We start from the raw sequence: 6,000 nt of genomic DNA on the forward strand, positions 1-6,000 counted from the left end.
TCTGTATCACATTACTATTATCATCAATGCCATTTATCGAGTAATCAAGTTGAATCAATGGGGGGCTAAACTACTACCATGTCAAGCTAAATCAGGTAATTGACCTTCAAGCTGTATTATCCTGTTAGGCCGACTCCACTACCCTCCTGCTATGCCTGTGATTTCACATGGTTGGCACTCACCAGGGGGTGGGGCGATTGGGAGTGGCTGACACATATATATTTGGGATTTTTGAAGGATTAGTCTTAAAATCTCATAATTAGGGGTAAAGGCCAGCAGGGGTTAGCGAGTTAGAGGAGAATGCGAACGTACAAGTGGGGGGAGCACCTCAGTTATCTGCCCCTGGCATGCCTTGAAGGCTTATCAGGCTCCATAGCAGCAGCAGCAGTAATGTTTATGTAGAACTTAAAGCTCCTGTGTGACAGTTCAATTTATAAAGGGTTTACAATGGCTACTGACCCTGAGCCGCTCTTTACACAAAGGTGATCTTCATGGGTTTTTTTTTTTTTTTTTTGCTACACGAAGAATTACTGAATGCCACAGCAGCAACCAATTAGCATGAAGCTGTCCACCCGCCTTGTTCTTTTTATTAAAATGCACTTTGATCATTTTCACAGTAATTGGCAGCAGGCGAGTGTTGTCCATTTATGGAGACCCTTAGTTGAGCGATTTGTCACTACAGGCGATGATTTAAAAGGAAGCAAAGACGACAGGCTTTCATTTGATGGCCACTGTCATCCTGTCTCGCTATTTTGTCAGCATGTTTGTATGCTGTGTTGTTTTTCTTCTGTTTGTTTGATGACACAAACACATCTGCAGTATGATCCATGAGGTGGTACCCTTTGGAATTTGAGCTACTGTACATTCACGGCACAATGCATCTCTAAAACCGATGAAACGTATTTCTAGTAAGTCAGCTTACTGTGTTAGAACTCCAGAAAAAAACACTCAAAACCTCCTCAAACCTACCCAGACCATGGCATATTATAAACCTGGCTTAAGTCTGACTGTAAGATCTCTTTGCTAACCTTGAGAGCTCAGCAAACCTTGCTAGACCTTATCAAATCTTGTCAGACCTTAGCAAAACCCACAAGGCTTCAGAAAATCTTACGAGACCGAAAGATATCTCAGAAGATCTCAGAAAACCTTGTCAGACCTCATAGGCAAACCCCAGTAAAACAGTCTAGAAGACTTGAAAACATTGTTAAACCTCAGCAAAACTTGCGAGGACTCAGCGAATGTGGAGCAACCATAGCAACACTTGTGAGACTCGGGCATATCTTCTCAGACCTCAGTAAAACGTGACTCTAGAAAACCTGTTAAAGCCTTGACACATTTCACAAGAGGATGTCGTTGTGGCTTGTGCAGCCTTTGAGAAACTTGTGATTAAGGGCTATATAAATAAACTTTGATTGATTGATTGATTGAAGAGCGTTGTCAACACTGCACTCAATACCTGTGAGACCTTGTCAAACCTTGGAAGATTTTAGCCAACCCTTCAAGAGCTCCGAAAACCATGTGAGACCTTTTCAAAACTTGCAAAACCACAGCAAACCCCCACAAGACTTAAGAAAACCTCACACGACTTTGGCATATCTTCTGAGACTTCAGTAAACCTTGTGGGGAGTCAGAGGATATTGAGAGACTTAAACATCATCAGATTTTGGCAAACCTCCCGAAATCTCTGCATATATTTTGAGATATCAAAATACCTTGTGAGACTATTAGGCTATGTAAGACTGTAGTAAACCTTGGGAGACATTGGCAAACCTTGCAAGACAGAAACCCGAATCTACTGAGCAACGTAGAGGTGAGTTGTTTTCATATTAAGCTTGAAGCTGTTGTTCATAGTCGAGCCATCAAGAAGGAGACATTGTGCACTGTTAAATTTGTTAAAGGCGTTAATTTATATTAACCTGGTAATTTGGGAGTGGGGTTGTCCTGATGCCAAATTTTGGTACCGGGACAAAAATCTATTTCGATACTTTTAAAAACAAAGGGTACCACAAAAAAATGGTATCAAAAAATCATACGATACATTAAACATATGGTTCTTATTGCACTCAAATAACAATTTTAGAAAATACAAATAAAAATTGAAAGGCATTAAACACTTTGGGCTTTTCTTGTTTCACTCACAATTTACAAGTGTATATATTATAGCCTGCCATAATGTAGTATTAGGTTAGAATAAAATGTCCATGGTTCTCGCCCGGGAAAGGGTGGAGTGCCATCTCCAAGTTGGGGAGGAGATCTTGCCCCAAGTGGAGGAGTTCAAGTACCTAGGAGTCTTGCTCACGAGTGGGGGAAGAGTGGATCGGTGTAGCGTCTTCAGTAATGCGGACGCTGTATCGATCCGTTGTGGTGAAGAAGGAGCTCAGCCGGAAGACACAGCTCTCAATTTACCGGTCGATCTACGTTCCTATCCTCACCTATGGTCATGAGCTTTGGGCTATGACCGAAAGGACAAGATCATGGGTCCAAGCGGCCGAAATGAGTTTCCTCCGCCGGGTGGCGGGTCTCTCCCTTAGAGATAGGGTGAGAAGCTCTATCATCCGGGAGGAACTCAGAGTAAAGCTGCTGTTCCTCCACATTGAGAGGAGCCAGATGAGGTGGTTCGGGCATCTGCTCAGAATGCCACCCGAATGCCTCCCTAGGGAGATGTTTGGGGCACGTCCGACCGGCAGAAGGCTAAGGGGAAGACCCAGGACACGTTGGGAAGACTATGTCTTCCGGCTGGCCTGGGAACGCCTCGGGATCCCCCGGGAGGAGCTGGATGAAGTGGCTGGGGAGAGGAAAGTTTGGGCTTCTCTGCTTAGGCTGCTGCCCCAGCTACCCGACCTCGGATAAGCGGAAGAAAATGGATGGATGGATAGAATGCTTTATTGACATTGTTTTATGATTTATGGTTGCCACTCTTGGTCTGTCCTTTAAGACAAATACAGTCATTAGTAAATACTAAAAACTATACTATGGCTGAAACTACACAGATAAGCCATGTCACAGGTTAAACACAAATTGTTAAGGATAAAAAACAAATTGTAGCAATTTGTAACATTTTGTCATTTCACAAGCATTATTTTACGCTAGGTGGTTAGAATTCCCAACTCCCTGAAAAATCACCATGCATGGTTGATCTACCTAATTTGTTTGTTTGTTTGGGCCTTTTTTGTGTGAAATTAGTTTAATACTATCTACAAAGGTTGAATGGAGGCAACTAAGAGTCCAGTTGCCTCCGTTCAACCTCTGTGGATTATATGACCTGATGATTGACAATTTACACATATTTTTATACTATTTGACTCCAACCAGAATTGTGTTAGATACACAGGTTTTGGTTTAATACAAATACATGGTAAAGAAATTGTTCAATATAATTTTTTGTGCAAAATAACTAAATAGCCAGAATAAAATGTTTTATTTGTCTTAAATATAACAATTTCCTGCTTAACTTAACAGAATAAACATTTATTTAACAGAAGTATGTACTGCCTTACTTAAAACTGAATAAATCATGTGCGCAGCTTTATGATAGAGCAGGTCTCCAACTTTCATCACTATGAAAACTACTCTCACAAAAATAGAAGTGAAATATTTGTTTCATTGTGTTGACTGGCAACATTTCAAATGTGCTTTATTATTGAAGGAAATCTACACTCGGTGTGGTTATTGTATTTATGCTATATTGTGTTAATTTGTCATTAAAGAAACAAAAACATTACACACTCATAGCTCATTAATGTGGAATAAATGACATGCCACTAATAGTTTAATCCACAAAAACATTTCCCTACCAAAGGGTGAAAAGTGAATGTGTAATATCCTCATTGAATGACGACGTGTGTTCCATCTCGGACTAACTGCACTCAGTGACGAAACAAACACACGCACAAAAATATTGCGCTTATTGCAACCACAGACAACAGAACACTTGTCTTTTAACTTTATACACTGACTTAAGTTTTCTGCTGGACTGACAAGATGCCTGCTCGGTGCGTGTTGGCGACTGTGGCGCAACTGCCATGTCAAAACTGGCGTGCGGCGTCACGATTGACCTTTTTCTCCAACTTTATGGGGCGAGCACGAAAACAAAAAAATCTGCTCTGTTGGCCACTTACTTAATAAAAATACGGGACAAAGTGCGTCCCTTGACAGCTCAATACGGAAAGTATACTTTTGTTTTCTAAATACAGGAAGATTACGTTTTTCAAGGGACGGTTGGCAACCCGGTTTTGACTCCGCTAATATTTGGCATCAAGCCAGGCAGCTGTGTGCGCATACATAACTATGTGCACACAAGACAAGCGAGTTAACTATATTATCTGTCGATTTGACTGCTTATTTAATTGTTTAGCTAAGTTTAAAGGCCTACTGAAACCCACTACTACCGACCACGCAGTCTGATAGTTTATACATCAATGATGAAATCTTAACATTGCAACACATGCCAATACGGCCGGGTCAGATTACTAAAGTGCAATTTTAGATTTCATGCGAAATATCTTGCTGAAAACGTCTCTGTATGATGACGCCTGTGCGTGACGTCACAGATTGTAGAGGACATTTTGGGACAGCATTGTGGCTAGCTATTAAGTCGTCTGTTTTCATCACAAAATTCCACAGTATTCTGGACATCTGTGTTGGTGAATCTTTTGCAATTTGTTCAATGAACAATGGAGACAGCAAAGAAGAAAGCTGTAGGTGGGAAGCGGTGTATTTCGGCTGGCTGCAGCAACACAAACACAGCCGATGTTTCATTGTTTACATTCCCGAAAGATGACAGTCAAGCTTTACCATTGGCCTGTGGAGAACTGGGACAACAGAGACTCTTACCAGGAGGACTTTGAGTTGGATACGCTGACGCAGTACCGTGAGTACGCAGCTGCGGCTATGTGCATGTCACGTACGTAACTTTGGGGACTTTGGGGAAATATATGTGCTGTATGAACTTTGGGGAGGTGAACGGTACTTTGGGCTGTGGGATTGAGTGTGTTGTGCGGGTGTTTGATTTGTATTGGCGGATTATATGGACGGGAGGGGGGAGGTGTTTGTTATGCGGGATTAATTTGTGGCATATTAAATATAAGCCTGGTTGTGTTGTGGCTAATAGAGTATATATATGTCTTGTGTTTATTTACTTTTTTAGTCATTCCCAGCTGAATATCAGGTCCCACCCGCCTCTCACCGCATCTTCCCTATCTGAATCGCTTCCACTGCCCTCTAGTCCTTCACTCTCACTTTCCTCATCCACAAATCGTTCATCCTCGGTCAAATTAATGGGGAAATCGTCGCTTTCTCGGTCCGAATCGCTCTCGCTGCTGGAGGCCATGATTGTAAACAATGTGCAGATGTGAGTAGCCCCACAACCGGTGACGTCACGCGCATATCGTCTGCTACTTCCGGTACAGGCAAGGCTTTTTTATCTGCGACCAAAAGTTGCGAACTTTATCGTCGATGTTCTCTACTAAATCCTTTCAGCAAAAATATGGCAATATCGCGAAATTATCAAGTATGACACATAGAATGGACCTGCTATCCCTGTTTAAATAAGAAAATCGCATTTCAGTAGGCTTTTAAAGTAAAGGTGGCATGTTTTAAAGCAGCGCTTGCAGCATGGCACTTCCGTGTTTAAAGCGTCATCTTTATCGTTAGGTGGTTGCTATTCTTTATAAAGTAAGACACATGCTGAATAATAAATGTCTGCATATGTTATATTATTCTTTTATTGTTCCATATGTAACATATTGTGTTGAAGTTTGGGGAAATGTTTATAAAACAAACATAGACCCAATAATTAAACTTCAAAAAAGGGTAATTAGAATAATACACAAAGTGAGCTACTATGAACCTACCAATCCATTATTCATAAGTTCCAATGTGTTAAAATTTTCAGATATTGTGTTTTTAAAAACAATGGAAATTGTGTTTCGAATAAAGAACAGCCTTCCAGCTTGTATTCTTAGGTTATTTAAATTAAAAGGAGAAAACTATAATTTACGG

The sequence above is a fragment of the Entelurus aequoreus genome, linkage group LG12, assembly GCF_033978785.1.
Source record: "Entelurus aequoreus isolate RoL-2023_Sb linkage group LG12, RoL_Eaeq_v1.1, whole genome shotgun sequence".
Lineage (NCBI taxonomy): Eukaryota > Metazoa > Chordata > Actinopteri > Syngnathiformes > Syngnathidae > Entelurus > Entelurus aequoreus.